The sequence below is a fragment of the Danaus plexippus genome, chromosome 24, assembly GCF_018135715.1.
Source record: "Danaus plexippus chromosome 24, MEX_DaPlex, whole genome shotgun sequence".
NCBI classification, from domain to species: Eukaryota; Metazoa; Arthropoda; class Insecta; order Lepidoptera; family Nymphalidae; genus Danaus; species Danaus plexippus.
Genome location: NC_083552.1, coordinates 2,939,061 through 2,961,877, shown reverse-complemented (window position 1 = coordinate 2,961,877; position 22,817 = coordinate 2,939,061). Strand labels below are relative to the sequence as shown.

Sequence of the window (22,817 nt, the reverse complement as noted above, 5' to 3'; positions counted from 1 at the left end):
AAACTAAAGGTGAGTATACATTATTCTTTTATTTTGTACCACAAAATAATTTGCTTCCATAACATAAAATACATATTGATCTATTTTATTTTAATGTGACTCGGTTAATATTGTTATTTTTTGTTAATTATTTTGCAGTTGTTTTAATAAGAGAAAATATATCTCTAAATAGTCAAAACTCGATCTTAAATAACTCAAATTATCAATTTTAATGGTAGAATAGAAATGTTACAAGTGACATTACACACATTGAGAAATCTTTACGTTTTATCGCGTTGTATGTGCTTGTCAAAGCGATAGTATTGCGTGATATCTATTTTAAATAATTTAATATTAACATTTATACAAGAAAAATAAAAAAAATTGTGTGTTTTCTTCCGAGGAGACTTCGACTGCGTCCAATTCAAAATTAATCATTTATTCATTATTACCTTAAAAATGAATAGATACAAAAGTTTTCGCTTCACATATTAATGTTATGACTAGCTAAGCTCACAGTCTTCAGACAGAATTTCCTTCAGTCTTCCTGTCCTCTAGCCAATTCAATTCGATTAAAATTATTCATTTTTAAACCTACATATGCTTTGAAGAAAAAGACTTCATATAATCATAAGTAACTATATTCTGTTCTTTGTAAAGAGATATTTTATTCCCACGATTTTATTTTCATTAAAGTCCCCCTATTTCATACAAAGCTTATACAAAAGGCAATACTTTTTAATATCATAGCCTTGAAAGAAAAAAAAGGCTTTAAAAATTATAATTCTTCTTCAAACACATCTCTAGAAGTAAAACCGATAAGTTATTGAAATGACTAACCGATTTTAGTCTATTAAGTAACACGTACCTATACATACAAAGATTTGAATTTAGTATTGGAATAGAATTTTTTCGTAGAATTTTTCTTGTAATGAATTATGTTAGTATTGCTGCATTAACAATATCACCAGCAGCAAGGACGGTTACTGAGAGCAATTATATACGATCCCTGGGAAGAATCAGACCAACACAAGAAATGTATACGCTTAAAAAAAAAATTGGAACACATATTAAGGAATATAGGAGACCCTGGCTAATGCTGGGATAATTGCCAGGAAGAAGAAGAAGATTAAGGAATATAGGAAAATGATCAAATTGGAAATAACTCGATATTGCTTACACAATACCTGGAACGATATGAATCTTCGGTAATCAAATACCTACTCGATATATCTGTTTTCTAAACACGTTAAAATATATACAGCGAGCTTACATTCAATGTAACACAAGCTCCACATTAGAAATTGATCTCCGGTTAGATTTAAACTGAGATTAACATAAATTCTTCGGTAATGGTATTAATATATTTATTTTGGGGTGTTTATCTGGCTTAATAAAACTGATCACTTATTTTTTAAACCGGTCAATGTTAGAACCGGTTATGATAAAGGAACTACTGGGACTCTATTCCTTTGGGCGTCTTAATCATATGTAGTACATTCATTAATATGAATTTTAATTCATAGCTATATAATTTTTTTTCTTTAATTTATCTTTCTTTTAACTCAATTATTATTGATAAATTAGTTTAGAATGCTTAAATATTTAATTATCTAAATATTCAAATTGGTACCTTATAACTGAATATTTCTGTCACTATTTTGACCCAAAATATTAAATGCGATAAAAATTTTTGTATAGGCCTAATTTAATTTAATTTAATATGTCATATGTATATATATAATATATTTGATCCATAAATAGCTATCAGTTTCTTGTACAATTTACGTTTACGTGTTCCTACAACAACTTATCTTATAGAACTCCCGTAAATCCCTTTCAAATATAAAAGCAGAAGCATTTTTATTTTGTAATTTTCTAATAATATCTTTAGTTGTAAAAAATGTGTTATATTACGTGGCTTGTAAAGTTTGTTTTGCTAAATATAAAAACAATATTTGTCATTATGCCCACACAAAAACCTTGAAATACTTACATGAAGACATTTCAAACATTGGATGTAATCAATGACTTCGTTTTAATTTTCTTATTAAATAATAATCCAATTTTTGTGTGTTTGTTAAAAATTATATCGATAGAGTGTAATCGATGGATATTTCTTAGACGTTGAAGATGTTCATAAAATTCAAATAATGAACTTTCTGTATTGCGACATATTAGATTCAATTTTGAACCTTTTCATTGTTTTCTGTATTTTTTTTTAAGACGAGACATAACTATTGGTAATATTTTTTATTTTCAATGGGCCTAATTTATTTTAGTTTACTCTAACAAACTGTCAGCAGTCAAACACTTTTGTGCCTTTCCTTTTTCCTCCGTACCGTCTCCTGTATAGTTTTAAACAAATTTCGAGCGACACAATCACGATTTTTTTTCTTAAAGTTGCAATACATTTGTTCAAATGCCATAGTTTAACGGCCTTGGCATATTGTTATGTATTAAACAACAGTAACACTTAACCTAAAGTTACGGACATAATCATTCATTGACCTGTGACGTCAGAAGAGGAGAAAGGTCAAAGTTCTTTAAGTAATTTGACTTATATTTGATTTCCAACTTCATGAACAAGGCGATTCTAGACAATAAGTAGGTAAGAAAGATATTCCAAACAAAGCTCTAATGATATGTCCAAATTTCATAAAAAAATACCTTACCATGACCCATAATAGATTGACCATATTAAAACAAAAATATAGCAAACATCCAAGAAACACCGACTCATTAACATTAAATATATTGTATTAAAAAAATATCTCTAGACGAATATAACAACGACTCTATCAGGAAAACTAAGTTTTATTCACAGTTCAAAATACTTAAGTTATGTTAAAAAATTTATATAAAAAAAGGACATTCAAATTTAAATAACACTTCTACGAAGCTTGACAAATTCTAATCCGATGCGTCTCCTTTTAACCAAATCATATTAAAATTTATAAAATCTCACGACAATCCTTACAAGCTATCCCAATCTAAGATGAGGGAGGGAGAGGCGTATATAAAACATGCGAGTGCGAATGAGATGGAACGATATAAAGTCATAAATATTGCACAGCTGGATTCTTCTTACTCGATACTTTTTTCTCCAAAAACGAAGATCTTAACATCGTTTACGGGTAAAGACTGTCGCGGACACAAGTGTTATACAGAAAAAAAAAATCAAACACATACATGTATATGTATATAATTAAGTGTCCTTTTTATTTCTAAGCTAATTTCCTAATTAACTTACGAAGTTAAAATGTTATTTCGAATTTCAAGACAAGAAATATTTTTTTTCATTTGGTATGCATATAAAATCGTAATATTAATTTCATTAACATAAAATTACTTAATACATACGTTAAAACGATAACTTCATTGTCTTTGTAACGAACTAAGCTTCACCGTGGGTCATAGGTGTTTTTAACCCGACAGTACTTAAAAAGCCGGCTAATAAATTCAAATAGGCTTTATAGGAAACCCTACAGCGCTTGACACCGGCCATATCAATATTGTTTTATTAAACCACCCCCGCGATCTCTCATGTTGATAGATAACTATTATTTGTACAGCCTTTTTATAATTTTATATCACCTTTTTAATAATTCGCAGGTCATATATTTAACTAACAAAATATCTTACACAGGTTACGTAATGTTTTTTTAGAGGATCGATGAAGTTTATTTTACATCAAGTGGTCTAAATTATTTTCCAAATGCGTGTATAAAGTAAAAACAATTGTGTTTGTTTAAGAATAGCACTCACTTTTACTTAATATATATTTTTATTTATTGAACATATCAAATTAATATTCTTTTATCATTAAAAAAAATCAGTTAAAATTGAAAACTAACTCGACTAAATTAAATTAACTAAGAAAAATCATATCAAATAACTACAAGTCATTAAAAATTGTTATATTGGTACATATTATTTAATTTTAATGTATAGGTATTCATAGCGTTAGTGATAATTAATATAACATGAAATAAAATTTTATTTTTAAGAGCATGCAATTCTGTATATTCTGTATATTGTTCTGTCAAGTCGCTATAACGTAGGTACATCATAAGTTTAGCTTAAATAAACATATTAAAATAAAAGAGTTACTTGGGAGTACTACTTTCTCTTCTTTATCTTTTATCTATACTCTTTTTCTTTCCTTACTTTTCTTCCATCTCTTCCATATCATCATCATCATCAGCCTATCTGAGCCCAGCTGAGCAAAGGCCTCTTCTCCTCTTCCATATCTATAGCTCAACCTAGTTAGCCACTTCAATGTTTCCCAACAATAAAGAGGTGATAAAACTGGTGACATCATGAAATATTCATAAAAACTGTAGCAAATAAACAGCTCATAATCAAAACTTATTAATTATAATAAGTCCTATTACTCTCAACGTTCCATCCAAACAATTTAAAACAGTTAGGTATTTTTTTTAATACAATGTCTGAGTTCATAAAACTATGGTCACCGTAAAGTTCTGTGACCAAAGAATGCGTGGTGTTTTGATCCCATATCTACTAATTATCACATCAAAGCCGATATATGGGATATTGTTTTTTTAAACCCATTTAATAACATTCTTCATGCTGGGAACAGAATTTTCATAGAGTGGACATAAGCATTTAAGTTAAGGATTTTTTTTTAATTATTATTGTATATAGGAAATAAAAAAGCAATCAATACAACTTTAATGGTAGTTAGGAATTTATATTGTATATGAATTGTACAAAACAAAAAAATAAACTCTTATATACAATATGTCTTAATCATTGATGCAACGAAGAATATATGTAGTCTGTGTGTCAGTGACACATATTTAAAAAAAACATTTTTTGTGAGGCTAATTATCCTATATAAATTTAATGTTATTAAATTACATTGAGATGAAAACTTAAATATGATATGATATAAATAATATTGTATAAATCACTAAAGTCAACTCAGCGTCTTTCGTTGTCGTAATGGCCGCTATCTAGTGCCAAGCGGTCAAATCGGGCGGAAGTTAACTAAACCGTTCATTTCTCCCTTCAAACACTTTTTTAACTCCAACCTCCTCTCAAAAGTTTACGATTTTGTTTAGTGACACAAAAAAAAAAACAAAAGTTTATTGTGGACTCTGGGAACGCTCAGCAACAATGAAAAAAAAAACCTCTCTAAGGCTATAACTTTGTTAGCACTGAAATTGTTAGTTTTATTTATTCAATTAGTTAATTACTAAACTTGTTTTTTTTGTTTCAGTTCATCAATTTTTATTAATAGTTATAATTTTATAAATAAATATTGTTAAACATTTTATGAAGTATTTTTTGACATTAAGAACAACTTTATTTTTATACTTATAATTGTTTTTATGTAATGGTATAATTAACAAAATTTACGTTTTTATTATAATGGCCATCTGTATTTGATGTTCAAAATTAACTGTTGTGCATCCTTTACAAGTCTAAAACGTTATCAAAAGCATCAAGAGATGTCACTACTAGCAGATGCTAATACTATTTCAAGATTTCACTAGATGGCGTAAGTATAATGTTACTAGTGAGGAAAGTCACTTTGTATCAAGAGTTTACTAAAAGTTCGCACTACATTTTCATTTTGTTGCATTATAGTCAAAGCAATTTCAAGCGCTGTAGTGAGTAGTCAATACAGACAAAGCGCTCTCGTGTCTATGAACCGATTTTTTAATTTCTGACAGTCGGTTACTGCTTCTATACGGAGCGTATTGTGTCGTTTGGATGAATTTGTGCATCGTATAGATTCTTGGTGTTTTTTCAAATGTTGTGACTTACATCAATGCTGAATTGTTAATTTGTTTACCTTATGTCTATGTGGTATGTTCTTGTGTACTTTGGATAACATTTTAGTGTTACAAACATGGTGTGCTAAGCAAGATCCTTGCTTTTACTCATAAGTTTACCGGCTGACTTGTTGTGGTGAGTACAATCAATATTTACCCCCTTTTATTCACGATCGGACACTTTTTTGGATAGAGCATTAACATAATTAAAATCCTACCGTTCATATTCTGATTAATTTAGCACATATATGTTACATTGAATATGTAAGGTGCTAAAGCGCGTGACTATAAAGACAAGATCAGAAGTTTTTACTAAAACGGTTAAGTTATTTCTTTTTGCTGCATTATTTTAGTTCTGGCCAATTAGACATCTGGCCTAGTAAGATCAATTGAAGGCATTCGGAATGCCATTTTTATTTATAAAATTCTCCTTTGATGCAAGTGGCTTCAATGAGTAATGGTAACGTTTTTCTCATGCGTAACTAACTGTATTTTGGAAAATATTCTCATAAAATTCACATCATACAAAAAGTATGCTTGTCAGATATGTTTTATGTGTATTTCTAATATGGCTGGAAATTACAATTTGTAGTAGTTAAAACTATCTCCCTTCTAGAATATTTTTTTATTTATAATAATAAGAATAAATTTTAAATAATATTTAAGTTATGATAAGTAGGATGAATTTTAAAAAATTATAATAAAGTTATATAAAGGAAATGGTTTGAGTTAAATGTGTTTATTTTGTGTCACTTATTTTTAACAAATTTTCCTGCTTTTTTATTTAAAAATATTAAATAAAGCTGAGACAAAAAGAGAAAATATATACAATACACATAATATTACTTCAAAACTAGTTAATAACATATTAAATAAGATTAAAGAATATAATTTCTTTTGTTTTTATAAAAAAAAGTTTTCTACCTAATTAATTTTTTTTCAGTTCTATTTGTAGATTATGTAAATTGCTTATAGATGAAATCTTAAGATTGTTTAAAATAAATAGAAATAACATATTTTCCTAACATATTCTGAAAATAAAAAACTTGAATGGACCAGTAATAAAGAGTCTTTTATTGCATATTTTATTATATAAGGACTTTCTTATAAAATGCTACACTATTTTTTTGTATTTAATTGAATAAAACCGCTATGTTATATTAACCTGATTTGATCTGATCTTGTAAAGAAATAAATCACGGTAAAAAACATTCTCTGGAGTTATTTATTACGGGCTTGTACTAGAATTATTTTGTATATTTTTAATGGTTGACAAAGAGAATCAAAATATATTTTCTTAAACAACAATTAAGTAAAAATATCAAAATAAAATGTGTTTATCCAAGACTACTTATACATTTTAATACTTATTAAAATTAGAAAGTTATATTGAAATTCACTTCTGTGTAACAATTGTTACAAGAAAGCATTTAATTTACAATAAAAACCTCCTTTAAAAATATTAATTCCACAATTTAATATTCAATGAAGTGTGTTATTTGAAATGAAAGCGTTACTTGCAATACTGAAACCATAATTCTTTTTTGTGAAAGAGAATTTTTCTTGTTTGAATTTTTATTAAATTTAAATGATTGATTCAGACTTATGTCGATTTTTATATAGAAATAGAAAGTTTATGACAGGTCAAATGTTTATTTTAGTGTTGGATAAAAAAAAAAAAAAAAATCAATGGGTCATTTAAATTTAGAACACATAATTAATTGACATGGCTACTGCAACCCATTTATTGTCCTACATTAAAGTCAATGCTTTATAGTCCTCTCGATACAATACAGCTCAGTTTAAAGCGAAATTAAAATCTTTTTAGTATATTAAATCTTCTAAATAACTTATAATGTAAAATGTAACTCAACACAACCAAGTTTACAACAAAATTAATTAGTTGATTAAAACTTTAGAATACAGTATATATTATTTGTGTTTAAGACACTCTAATATTAGTATTCCCTCTACGTCCAGAGCAACGCCCTTAGCGTGTATTTTATTTTTTTAAACGCCACATGCGTTTAATGTTTATATCGAGTCGCGACTACTGCGTTGTGACGTCATAGCGTCATTCCTATCACACGATAATGTTATTATTAATATTTACTAAATAACATATAAATATACGAATGACATTAAGTGATGTAACGTTAATTCGGTATAATTTATGCTCGTGTATTTTATAAAATGTTTATTTTTTATTTTTATATGTAAAATTCTTAATAGTTTCTTATGTCATTTTATAGTTATTTACCTAACTTATAGCTTTCATAACGTAAGCATTTCGCTAGTAAACATTAAGTGAACAGTTATTAGCTATAAAGACACTCAAATCTTTTGTAATTTATTTTTAAAACAAAGTATTTTAAAGCGTAATTTCATAGATTTATTGTATATAATTAGTTGTGAGTACCTACGTTTGATATTTTATTACACACATTTTCCCGTTTTTTCGATTATCACAATGCAATCCATTAATCGATTAATGGCAAGTAACTTATCTATTATTTCATTTCTCACTAGATGTCGTATACAAAAGATAATATATAAAACCCATGATTTATTGATAAAATACTTTTCCTTGTTATTGCTGAGAAAGTATTCGTAATAATTAATAAGTTTTCTTTGTATGTCTATATTTTATAATTATTTTAAAAATTTGTTAAAATTGATTCTGATAAGATAATGCAGCGTTGTCGTGTTTTACCAATATAAAAAAAATATATAGAGATTTTTACAAATTTCGTTGTATAATTTATAATGTAAATAACTGTTACTGAATATGAAGTTGAAATTTTGACGATGACTTAATTTTGTATTTCTTTATAATTAGACATATTTTATCTTAACGTTTTTGATAAATGGTTTACTGACGTCGTTAGAGGAAGTAGCTTTATAATATTTTCTACTACCTAATTTCCTGAATTTCAATAGATTCTACGGTAATTGTAAAAACATCACGGGTTACATGTCTATAAACCAAAGTTAGAAAGTCTAGATTAGGTTTTGGTATCAAATTTTGATCTTTCGTTACAAATGCAATACTCTCGACAATTTTAAATAAATCGTAAATAAGTTATCTCAAGATTATTTTATTCATGAGAACGATTTTCTTTAAAGATCGTTTTGTACTGAAAATGAAATAGTTATTTGTTTTCTAGTTGAATGTATTACAAAGATCTTCAATAATATTATGCAGATGTATTTTTGTTGGCTGAAGCCATAAACACCATTGCGTTGGTATATTTGTTATTTGTCAGATATGAACCGGTTTTAAACACATCACGGTTCAACAATTCGTAAGTAAAATAATTTTGGCTATTCAGACTGTTTTCAGTTTTAGGCTGTTTAATTAAAAAAAAGTTTATTTAACGTTGAAATTATGTTAATTTTTTCATATTGTATTACAATAATACTGTCAGCTTAATTAATTGTACTAATATAATCTTCAATACACTCAAAAACTTACTCGAGTGAAGTTACCTGTACATAGTTGTCGTAGTGACTTTTGCTTCACTAGAAGTCTATAAAATTATTGTACTCTAAGAAAAGTATGTAAGCACAACAAACAACATAGTTCCGAAACTAAGTTAGTTAGTTCTGTGAAAGTCGTCAACCAAGTTCAACGCACTGTACTATGAACATTACCAAAAAATTCTATATAATGGTATAACCGAAAATGGTAGTCACATAGAAGGTCCGGTTTTTGTTTATGTCCTTATAAAATTAAATTGTTTGATTTAAACATTAAAATTGTTTGACATGGTTTTAATTTTAAACATCCCCCTGTATATATTTAATTAGAGTTTATAAAACTATGTACAAGCCTAATTAGCGGTTTCTTTAAACCAAGATCCCTCTCGTGCCTGAGATACAGTTATCTGATAAGGATCGAGCAAAAACAGCTCGGAGTTACTATTATAAATGTGAGAGTGTGTTTGTTAAACTACAGATATAATGAGTGAAAAATACAGATTATAAAGTTGTTATAGGTCGATGTGTTATATATATAACCTCCTTGTACATTAAAAAAACCAGAGAAATTAAGGAACTCGAAAACTTTAATGCTTCTTTGAGATTTATTGACCCGAATATCTGCGGCAAAAGGTATCATGATGAAATTTGAAGTATTCAACTTTAGAAATTAATAAAAACGATCCAACCGTCGGAGTTTAAACAGTTTTAAAAAATTTGGATTAAATGTCAGGAGAAAGATTAGATTTTTTATTCATTAAATATTATCATGCAGAACAAAACAAATCGTTGTCAAATCTCTCTACTATAATATATGGCGCATATGAAAAAAAAATTGTTTGTATGACTTTATAAAAACACATAAATATCGTGTTAAGTTAAATTATTAATGTAAATTTATTCAGTGGCTCATGATAATCTAATGTACGATGTAGAGAGAGTTCCTTAGCAGCTTTGTAAAGAAATAAGACGGTATTGGCGGTGTTCCAATATTAATCATCTTAACGCGCACATGCAACGAAAGTATGAAACCTCTTTCGTTTTGAATTTTAAGCAAGCGAGTGATTTTTTTTTTCTATGTATAAGTTTAATTTATACAGCCAGCATTACTGGAATATTGTTTATATAATTATGTATGGAAGTTGGTCATTGGATACATTTATATAAAATTACAGAACTAAATACATACTAATACTGTATATATACATAGGTACTTAAATGTTATTGTATTTTTCTGTAACATATCCTTTCGCAAGCAGTTCTCCGGGAGTCAGTTAGTATTTAATTAGCTTGTTCTAACATTTTTGATTTTAAGCCAATATTTTTATAAAATAATTATAACAGAATAACAATAATTAGCTCGGTGTAATGCAACAGAATCAGTACAATCTTGATAGTAACCCCAGTTAAGTTCTGCGAAAGGGGCCAAGTGCCCCAGCGGTGTATATTGACCACTATATCACGACCTCCGCTATCAAAACATAAATATCAGCGAAGGTTCAAAACGTTCTGGTTCAGGTGTAAGATGTTGCCAATTAAGTTAGACCCGCGCTTTTCATAGTGTAGCTTTTATTGGATTTGTTTGTGGGAGTTCAGTGATGGTTGGTTTACGGTAACAATACTGCAACTGTGCTAATGAGTGTTGCATCATATGCTCATTCAATTGTGTGATGTTAGTTTAGTTGTCATTGACATTCAATCAACATATTATGCTCTGGCACAGTTTATGTTAAAGTAATATAACTTAATATTGTTAAACTTAAAACATCTGGTTTATAGACATTCTTTAATAAACTATCGTTAAATCGATTTTCAAATACCGATTTTTTAAAATTCAATTATTTTTATAAAAAACTCAATTTTTTATCTACAAAAAATGGGTCAAATAAAATGTTTTTTCCTTATGTGGGTTTACTTTCACATTTCATATATAAGGAAAATATTCTTCTGAAAGGAATTCAAAAAGTAAATATTTGTTGCAAAAATATTAGTTCAATTAAGTGCTTTTCTTTTATTAGTAATTTTCCGGGTAATACTATCCTACAAACTGATATCACATAAATTATTAAAGATATTTTTTTTTTATTTTGCTACTGATTTAATTTCAACTCGTTCATGTATGAAATCCTTTAATTTGGTAGGTGTTTTAGGCAAAATATTTCGTAGGATAAATATGGGATAATGCCATGGGAATTCCGAGAATCACTTACCCGTATCCAAAGGACTTAGACTGATCTAGGTAGGATGAATTCGCAACAAATCCCGTACCTAATATCGGTATTGGACAAACAGTATACAACGGGTAAAGATGGCTATAGATAAATGTCAATATGTCCAAATTAAATATTTATTCGTCCATTCGGCTGAAGAGAATACTTTGACGAATTGTTTAATTGAAAAACTTTCTTTTCGACTAATAAATAATTTGGCTTTGAGTTCGAAGGCAGCTTGGGATGAAGACGGCTTTGTTTTGTTATTCACGGAGGTTTTATGCGGTAAAAGAAATTTAATATAAATGAATTCTCTTAATATATAATATTATTCTATTTACGTTGTAAGTAGCTATATACGCTGGCTGATTAAAGGTGTCTGGGATCTCAGCTTTATAAACGTAATATCGTTTACAATTAATCGTCTTGTAAATTATTTAGATCGTATTCTCGAAGTTAACGTTAGTATTTCTTTTCCATTAAAACAGCCGCAGAAGCTGACGCGGAATAATAATTATATGAGAAAGAACAACGGATGAAATTTAAAAAAAACAAACCGCAGTTTATTATAGGTCTTGTTATCATAAACTTTAGAAAAAGGTTCGTTATTATAATAATAAAGATCAATAATATTTTGAGAGTAGGTTTAATGATGGAGCTTGTGAGATTTTTTTTTTTATGTAACATTCGTTCGTTTATATAAATTTTTATTCTAACTTACTATTCATATAAAAAAGAAGTTCATGTACTAAAAATATACTTTTAATATATAATTACTTTAACTATATTATCCTATCACTAACTCAATATTTTATATAAAAATTTGAAAAATGAATTCGCAAAACTTAAGCACGTCGGTGTTGCAAGTATAGCACGCTAAAATAATTTTCCAGTCTAGTAATAACGTATGGTACTTAAAATGAGGTTATCCATCACATTAGAGGAACGATTACCATCTGTGGTTGATGGAATAATGATTACTGAAGTGGAATCCGAGCGTGGTGTTGATATTGTATTGATCAATGAACAAACAGTTTTATATTGGATTTATATTGGATATTATAAACACTCGCCACTACTTGTAGGGTCTATGTAATGTATAAAAATATATATGTCTATATTTTCTTTATAGCTTATAAAAAGTTACATAAAGACAGGTAATGTATACTATTAAAATTTTGTATTTTTTTTACTAATGGTGATATTTGAAAAGCATGACGTCACTAGGTGCTAGTGGAGTTATAGGTACGTGTGATGTAATGTCTCTTCAGTATTATTCTCATTTCTATTCCAAACATTGAAAATCTGTTTAAAATTGGTTAGAATTTTAACTAAATAAGGTTATTACTTAGCGCAAGATATGCTTTATTCCGAAATAACTAAATACAAAAGAAATAAAAACAAAATCTTGTCATACATTTCTCCTTGGGATTTTTTTTTGTTACAAATTTTTTTATACTTAATTATTGAACTCGATTAGGCACGATGTATTAAAAAAAAAATCCGTTAATATCATTCCTCTTATATTAATTATTATACTCGGTTATTATGACGAGTTTAATTTTCTTAAGAAAAGATTTGAAAGCTTATAGAATAGATTAAATCCGTAAGAAATATGTATATACTTTTTTGATTTATCCTTCTTCATCCAGTATTTTCTCAATTCCATTTTACTGTATTTTATTAAGACATCGATGTAACTCAATTAATATTTCTTAATGCCTGTCTACAATCTATTCATGGCAACCCAAATGTCGCTGACACGTTCTGAGGTACATCAAGTGTGTCATAGTGACTCTGTAACACTCCAATGAGCAATGATTGCGATCTCTTAACAGTTAGCCGCTGCGATTTTCATGCTATATATGGTATAGAAATTTTTCTTCAGTAATTTTATTTATCTATCTAGAAATAGTTTGTAATGTTCAGTTATAAATTCGTTAACTTTCTCGATTCTGTTTTAAAAGGTCATGCTATTTTTTCGATTTTCATTCATATAGCCTTTAAATGTTCTTTATATTTACATTTAATGAGATTTTAATAAAATGTGTGAAGGATCATACAAAATAAACTATTTTTATGCCCATGTGTAAGGTCGAAGCCACGGCACTTTTACACTCCAACGATCATTTTCACAAGCGATTTGCTTCATTTTTTTTATAACTTGCATCACATGAAAGTATTTTAGGACTTTATATACTTAAAAGAATTTAGTTTAATTTCTTGTTATACTTGAAGTTATACTTTTATTTTCCTTGGTAATGGTAAAACTAGGTCGAAACAGTAAATTTAAACAAATAACATAAATTGACTTCATTAATTAGGATTATATTTTAGTTTTTTTGTCTTAATTTAAATTGATATTTATAATACACACAGTTTGGTCATATAGATTCAATTGATACTAAAAATTTATAAAATGTCGTCATTAAAATTATGGAGAAAATATTACATCTTCAATGCCATCACCAGCTAATTCATATAGACGGGTGTTATGGCACAAATATAACACTTATTCTTCTTCTTCTTTTTCTTCTTCCTGGCAATTAATCCCAGCATTAGCCAGGGTCTGCCTTCCTGCTCATACTCCTCCACTTTGCACGGTCTTTATCATCCTCGGTGGTAAGTCCATTGGCTCTCATATCCTGCTTCACGGTGTCCAGCCATCGCTTTCTTGGGCGTCCTGGGGGTCTTGCTCCAGGGACCGACATATCAAGGCAAATTTTTCCGACGTAGTTCTCAGGCCGGCGTGCAACATGGCCATACCATCTCAGGCGACTCTCTTGAAGCTTATCCGCTACGTCACGGACTCCAAGACTACCTCGGATAAATGTGTAAAACTTATTATCTAAAAAAAAATATTTTGTTTGTAAAAGAATGTCTGTTAGTAAATTGAAAATTTAATTTATATACTTACTATAAGGAATTTTTTAGAAAATATAGTATTTAAAACGGCTTTCCGTCTGTGTTGTCTTCGGGTAATCTTTAACGGACGGGCTTTTATGCAAAACCTGTGTTTCGAAAACTTCCACTGTATGAGTAAATGAAAAATAAATCTCATTAATTAGAGTAGTGATTAAGAAAATGTCACGAGTCAAAGTATTCGAGACGTAATAGAGTCAAACAAGTTATAAACGTTACGGCAACTTTATAGTTTATTTTATAAGTTATAAAAGTTTTGAACTGACTTCAAAGAAATATATGAGATGGAGACTAGGAACATGAAAGCTATTACTTGATACTTACAGACACCTTCACCGGAATGCGACTAGCTTTTAAAAGCTTAATGACTTAGACGTTTTGCGATATACATATATATATATAATTTGATATTAAATTTGAACACATGAATGACTATAGAATATAATATTTCAGATGTACTGCTTAAAGGAGTAGTTAAATATTATCTAGTCTATACTGTAAATGTAAGAATGAAAGGTTTCATATTTGTATGCATGTACGCATGTTAGTATGTTACTTGTTAACTGCAAAAATAAATGGAATTTTAAGAAGTTTAATTTTTTAATGGTTAGAGGTAACTTACCACGATGTGAAGAATAAAATTCCAATGATTCAGTTGCAAGTTATGGGAAACTGTTTTGAACAAATAATCATTTGATATAACATATGCCATATTGTTGGTAGAGCCTTTTGTTTTCCGGGGCGAAATCCTCTTACAGCCTGCTCACTGCCCTGGATCGACAGTGAGTTTTGTGTGGGGGTCGCCCAGCGCCTGATGGAATTGGCACTGGGAATACCCACTAAAACTCCCCGGCTTCCCTTCCTGCCCGTATTTAGGGTGATTTGGGACCTGCCGTAGCATTTCACCAATTATAGGTGGTAGAGCCTAGCTGTGGTCAAGTAACTACTGTTCGAACATGGGCTGGCTCGACCGGGGAAGTACCACCTTCTCACAGAAGATCGGTGTGAAATAGTCTTAAATGGCTGCGTTTCGTCCGATGAGTGAGAGAGCCGGTTGCCCTTTTCCTGTTCCCACTCTTTCCTGTCATATCCTTATTCCCAACCCTCCCCTTTCCTAAACAACCAAGGTTGGCAACGCATCAACAACATCAGATGTCCATGGGCGACGGTGACAACTGCCCACCAAGTATGGCGTCTGCTCGTTGGCCACATTTCATATATAAAAAAAAACAAATATGATGTTACGTAGGTATATTATGTATTTTTTTAAATATTTCTGATATATAAGAATATTTCTCTAACATTGAATGAACATTTCAGCAAGATTGGTATGAAAAGAATTTATGTAACTACTTGAAATTCGTTTCGTTCCTTAGTTTTAATGCATAAGACCAAGGCTTTTCGTCCCCAGGGTCTAGAATTATGTTTCGAGTTATAGTAATTATGCTCGCATTATAACCCAGTTACCTTTATACACAATAGTGTTTCCAGGAAAACTAATTATATTTTCTTAAGAAACGTGAAACTTGATGTATATACATATATATGTGAAAAAAAATTATTTTAATTATATTATTTATTGGCCTCTGTAATAAGGTATTTATAAAAAAAAATTACTTTACTCTCTTTATAGAAGTCATTGAAATTTTGTATTTTTGGTTAATATACCTAAAAAATCCTTCATTGGATACTTGGTCACTGTTAATTTAGGCTGAGCTTGAAATCCCGTGAATCCGTACTGACCCCAATTAACATTTAAATACTATATCACAATGTTAACCTCGTTTAGCTTACAGAACTAATAAGGGATAAATTATTGGGTGATAGTTAAAACAAGCGGTTAAATTATACATTGATTTTATTTGAGGTATATTTTTATCCAAAACTTCAAATTTATTATGAATTTTGTATTGTACTACATTTTTGTATTTGTTTATTTAAAAAAAAAATTAAATCGCGATGTAAGTGTACGTTTTATATTATAGGGAATGAAGGCAATGCTTTATTATCTGATGATGGCATTGACCTCGTCGGTTAACTAGATGACTATAAAATGATCTCATGATATTATATAGCTGTAAGATGTTTTGATGTTATCTGTTATAAGATTACTAAAAGAAAATCTTTCAAGTAAATATTTCAAGCAATTGTTTGAAGTTTAACTTGAAATATTCCATAATTGTAATGTTACAAAAAATTTTTGTTTTACGAAGCATTAGTTTCATTTTAAACTCGTTTTAATAAAATAAAATGAATAATTTATGTGAATTTCGTCACAATTTAAGATGATACAACTGAATTATCATATTATATTATACGAAATTTATCTGTTTATAAAGTTAATCTTTGAAAACTTTGGAATCGATTGATACGTTATTTTTTTTTTTCGTTAATTAGGTTTTTAACATAACAACGATTAAAATTTAAGTAGAAAATATATTGTTAAAGATTCGAATCTGTACGATTCCAAATATCGAGGATATAAAGGAAATAGAAGGCTACTCTCGAGTCACAGGATTTTTTTTTACCGTTCTTAATATTTATTTATTAGTTCACCCAATTTCATATTCAGTTTTCTATGATAATAGTATAAAATTATACTCAAATATATGTTATTACATAAATCCTTATGATTCACTAAATATATATATATAGAGTTAAAATATACTTATTTATTAAAATTTTGGCACGATCGCGAAATCCAAACGAATACTCCGCGTTGGTAAGTCCGTATTTAGAGATAGTTCCCACTTAAAGCATCGGATCTAAATAAACGGAGCAGACAAGTTTCGTGAGGGAGTTTTGACAATTTTAGTAGGTACGTGTCGGTGAAGTTTTTATTGTTGATAACGGATTTCATTGTTATCTATTCTGTTATGATAACATTTGATAATGAATTGTCACATATACGAGACATACGATGTTGTTTGAATCGAACAAAAGTTATTTAATATATACTTATTTGGTTTAAAGTAACGTACAAGATTTTATGCTTCATTAAATAAGAAATATATATGTCTTATGATATGAATTGTTTTAAATGAAAACATTGTAAAAAAAATCCGAAATGTATCTTTTTATCAACCATATTTCCATATACTCCCGAACGCGTTCAGTGATCATTCCAAAAATAATTCAGTCCTCTGAACGCGTATCATTACTAGCAGCACATGACAGGTGACTCACTAGCACAAAGCCAACAATGTGCTGTCATTGAAGATTTACTGATTAAGGATATCATTTTATATACATCATAATTTACATACAAAAAACAAAACCATGATATCATTATAATGTCGTTATAAAGATCATGTAATTGTAATATTATATATATATAAATAAAATTTTAAACTATGTAGGTATATAGTTTATGTTGAGTCAGAAGTTATTAAGTAAGAACTACTACAGCATCTTATGTAGCTAGCTCATCCGGAGTTATTGGCTTACAGCCGATCGGCGTCAAGATGAAAAATTATTAAATGTATAAGTAGAATATTTTATTTACTTAGAAAAAAAAAAAATTAATTTTTTAATCACTTATTTACTTAATTGGAAAGCTAAATCTTATATAACAATAGAGCAATCCTTAATATAAGTGACATAACTTTCTAGTGCTGTTTATTATAATTGTCTTTCTTAATGAGTTATTACTACTTATAAAGAACGTAAAAAATAATGTTTCTTTAATGTTCTTTGGTTGTTCATGTTAACGTTTTTATTTTCTCTTTATATACTTATAATTTATACACTTCTTATAAAAGTAGAAACTGTTCTGCCAGATTGTTTTGATCTAACGAGATAATATTCCGTTATGTAAGCTGTATGTTTGATATTAAATAAATAAATAAATAATCATACATAATGATTATTATCCGTCTGTTGTTTAAACATCTTGAGTCTCTGGAGATATTAGTTTTGGTTCATCCTCTTATCAGTTGTCTATCGTTATATAAAAATAAAGTTTAAAACATAATTATGACGAGCAAAATAACAGAAAACATTGAGTACATGTGTCTAAAATAATAAGATTTAATACATTCATAGAGCACTTTTACCTAATGAATTATTAATGATAGTGAGATCGCCACGCAAACGAATCGCGAGCGATTTAAATAGTTGTAATAAAACATGTATTATATGAATTGTTATAAATATTAATTATTTTTTAAAAAATATATCTTATAACAACCAGAGCTATGAATTTCATTTTAATTTGTTTTAAATAACAATCATAATTAATTAACTTTAGGATTAGGTGAAAAAATGCGGTAAATTTTGTTTTTTATTTCGTTCTATTATCGTGAACTAATTTTTTTTAACCATAAGCTCAGTCCAGTGCGCCTAATCCGAGTCCGCATCGCAAGCTAAATACGGAGCGTTAACAGTTTTCCATTCAAAAATCTTCACACATTATAGTATTAACGTGGTTTATTGAATGAGAGACGTGAAATAATTCGTATGTAGTGTTACTATATAAACTCTTTTTAAGAATACAGATCCGTTGAGGTTTCAAATAGTTGAAGTGACGTAATAATAATGTATTAGCCATTGATGGGATTATGTCCTTATCCCCAGTGTTCATAGTCAGTAAACAGACAATTCAAAGTTTTCCATTAACACGAATATCTATATCTATTGATACTATCGTATGGTAAGATTTATATGTCTGGAAACTATAGTATTTTGTTTCACAAATCACGTTTCAAACTTGTGGTAACATTACAGAGTACAGTTCGCAAACACACAAGCTACGTATAGTGAAGTAGGTACAAATAAATATTCAGTTGGAAAACATCCTTTCGTTCTTGAAGTCGGTTAGAATGTAGATGATACGTTTTTATTGTTCCATGTAACATTTCTATTACTATTAGATTGTAATCATTTAATCGCTTAACCAGAACAACACAGAGGCCGCATTGTAGGTCGATTCGCCGAATAACATACAAACGAAAACATGTTTTGTGTATATAGTGTTAAATATCAAATTACTTTAATTATAGTTGTTTAAAATTACATATATAAAAATTGCAAGGTTTAGGTAGACATGTTATATGATTAGAATGGAAAAAAATTCTATAAAAAGATATAGTAACAAGAAAATTTTTTAGCATGATCGTGATATATAACTATAATAAAATAATCGTTTATTTTTGTTTATTTTAATATAATCAATCGATTTATTGTAAGCGATACTAATAAAATTACCGACAAAGCTGGATTTGTTGATCAATTAGTGTATAAATAACAACAGCCAGAGTGAACGCTTCGTCTCATACAAAGCGACCACTCACGAGTATAACAAAAACCGACTCCCACCGATCGACCGATTAGTCCGATATACAGTCGGCCGACGAGTCAAGCCAAACAATGCTATGGATTCACTTACAACAGCTCCGAAATAAATGCTTTCTTTAACATACAAAATAATTAGATTCACTTGTATTTCACCTTCAACCTTTTCATACCAATTCGCAAATATATATTGTATTTTTTTATAAATTTCAGTATATTCTTCTGTGATACAATTATTATTTTCTTAAGTTGATTATATTTTTGTACCGGGTTTTGTTAATGGAGGCTTAAGGTATTCGGGGTTACGCGTGTATATTTATTTGGCACGCTGGATATTGAAAGCTTCTCGCGTTTAGGCTCTCAGATCTCTTATCATCAGTGTTAGATAAGATAGTAGGTACATCCATATTCTAACTTCAAAAGAAATACCTACCGTATATGAATATCATAATAGTGAACATTATATTTCTGTTTTATTACATTTTCAGTTTTTTTATTTAAGTAAGAAATCTTTACGTAATAGGATTTTCTGTTTTTTTTTTTATATATATAGTTACTTGTTTACATCTTTTACTATGAAGTAATTTGTATGTTATTTTCTTTTGACTTTCGAGGAATTAACTCTACTTAAGCTACTTTTTTATATTATAATTTTTTTGTATATCAAGAAATAGAAAAGAGAGCGTCTAATTTTAATTATGAAAACGGTAGGCATAAAAATCTGTCTAAGTACGTTTTGCTACATGATTCTATCGGTTAAAAAAAAACAAGTTGAAGCAGTTTTAGAGATTAGCTCTAACAAACAGATATACAAATTACTAACTTAGATACTGAGAAATAATATATCTAAAACGAAATGAGTTGAAACTAGTCAAAATAAAGCCAAAAATAAAAATTCCAATTCCATAATTATTGAAGATAAATGGAAGAAGGAAATTGACGCGCGTCTAGAGAGGATATCCTACAGCATCTTCGAAATACCATGACAGTATATATTTTATACGGAACCTTATTCCATATATAAGCCAGAACTCATTAGATTGGTATCCATTACAACTGTAATTAAGTCAAAATATACACTATATATAACCTGTTAAATCTTAAGTTATTGTAGGTATTATTGGTTAAATAACTCCTCTATGCTGATCGGGGTGATAACCTGAGACAGCTTAATTGGTTTATTTTTAGCTTATGTTGTAGACGTTCTTACGACGTATCTTCCGTACATTAATAACATTTTAATTGTAAAGGAATCAATATTTAACGTAAATGCTTCTTGTTTGTATAAATAAAATCATCAAATATACATCCATTATAATTTTTTTTTATTCTGTAACGTTTAAGTTATTACGCTTTCATATTTTTTATTAACGAACCTACTTAGAATAATTTTTAAATATACATATATATTTTAAGTGAATGACATTGGCATAATTATTTAATTAATGCCCATCAAACTATTGTATCCAATAAAATGTAAACCGGAAAATAAATTACGTTTCCGTGGTGGGTAGGGAGTTGTAAATTATTAGTTAATCTGTTTCGACTGTCTGTCTGGCACAACCGAAATCATCGGGACGGTTAATTGTGTATCGGTGAAACAAGATGGCCGACGTTTATTTCGTTATTATTATCATTATAAATAAATGCAAGCTTCATTACCTAGGTTTAAACGAATAGTATGATTCTGAATATAGTTATTACTCGTTTAACATAAATGTCGTTTTTTTAATTCGTTTCTATTATTTTATTTGACATTTAGAACCGTCATTTCTATGTCTATTGATGACATAATTCGATGTTTACCGGTCTATAACTAGGTTTCTGTGATGACTAATATGTGGTTGAATTTTTAACGTCCACTTAACTACTTTGCAGCTACGACATTGAGACGATTTTATGTTTTATAATAAAATCATTTTATACAATAGTCAGTATAAAAAATACTTTCGTTGAATTTAATTTTAAAGACATTTTTATAAAGTATTATAGGAACTGCTCAGTTTTTTATCAAAGTAAAAAGAAATGTAATTCTAAATATAAGACTGCAAGTTGTATTTATTGGTGAAATATAACAATGAGGATCGTTTCGGATCTTAAGCGTAAATCATTAAAAAATACATTATATATACTGTTTGTATGTTTGTTGTTGCAAAATATAATGGAATCTTATTTCACTTGCCCGTCCCGTATAAGGCCATAAGTTTAGGACGCCAGCATTTACGACACATAGTGACAGCATATTTATTAAGCTGTGTTTTATAGCATGACAGATGTTGAACGCGCTCCAAATTCTGTCGTTTTTATTTTTTTAATAGATCGATTATGCACTCTGTAATGTTGCGAATAAGAATCATTTATATGATATTAAGAGCATTAAGAAAGTCGTAAAGCTCAGCGGTGGCCGTTGCCCTCTTAGGAAATCGATACCAAGTTCATGGTATGGTTCATAGCTAATCTAACAACGTTTATTGTTTTTTTGATGACTTATTCCTAGTTGTGTAGATTTCATAACAAGCTTCTAGTTAGAGTAATAAATACATACATTTCGCTTCCCGCTTGTGTTACAGGTTAATGTTAAGATAAAACCAAGTCTACGTATTAATATATTATAATGTGTTACGCCCTTTACAGTATAAGCAAAATTTTTTGTAAGTTTCCTAAAAGCTTTCTTAGTAGCTTGAGTCTGAAAGAGTTATCTCACGTCAAAACTTTCTTACAAACGACCGCAGTGCTTTTATATAAGGTAAATATTTTTATAGCAATTTAGACTTTACTACATTATTAATATTATTGATAATTGAACAGAATAATGACCAAAACTATAGTAACACTTGATTACTAGAACGTTTGAATCAGTCGCATTATCGATCCACGTTGCAATTGCATCGCCTCAAGTGATTTACTGGATGGGGTACTTTTGTGTCATAGGAAAATATACTTTATTTTTTTATAGATAAAGGTGTGAAGATTTGATTTGTTTTGGGGATATATTCCAGGGGCTGGCCACGTGTTCGGCTGCATTATTGCATGATCGCGATGTTTTTCATTGGACCATAGCTTGTTTTAGAGGGGTCCGATTATAAGTATGTGTTTTAGGACTAAGGTTCGGTAGCCAAATAAATTA

General features: G+C 28.8%; 1 protein-coding gene across 2 annotated transcripts in view; it reads left to right on the top strand.

Moving 5' to 3' along the window:
* The first annotated feature begins 5,654 nt into the window (after window positions 1-5,654).
* LOC116775967 (IQ motif and SEC7 domain-containing protein 2) overlaps window positions 5,655-22,817 on the top strand; it is a 91,089-nt gene continuing 73,926 nt past the window's right edge. Inside the window, exon 1 of one of the 2 annotated variants that reach the window (XM_061524185.1) lies at window positions 5,655-5,922. The gene's annotated coding sequence lies outside the window, so the exon portion shown is untranslated. The remainder of the gene's footprint in view (window positions 5,923-22,817) is intronic. The other variant, XM_061524189.1, reaches the window with a different exon arrangement.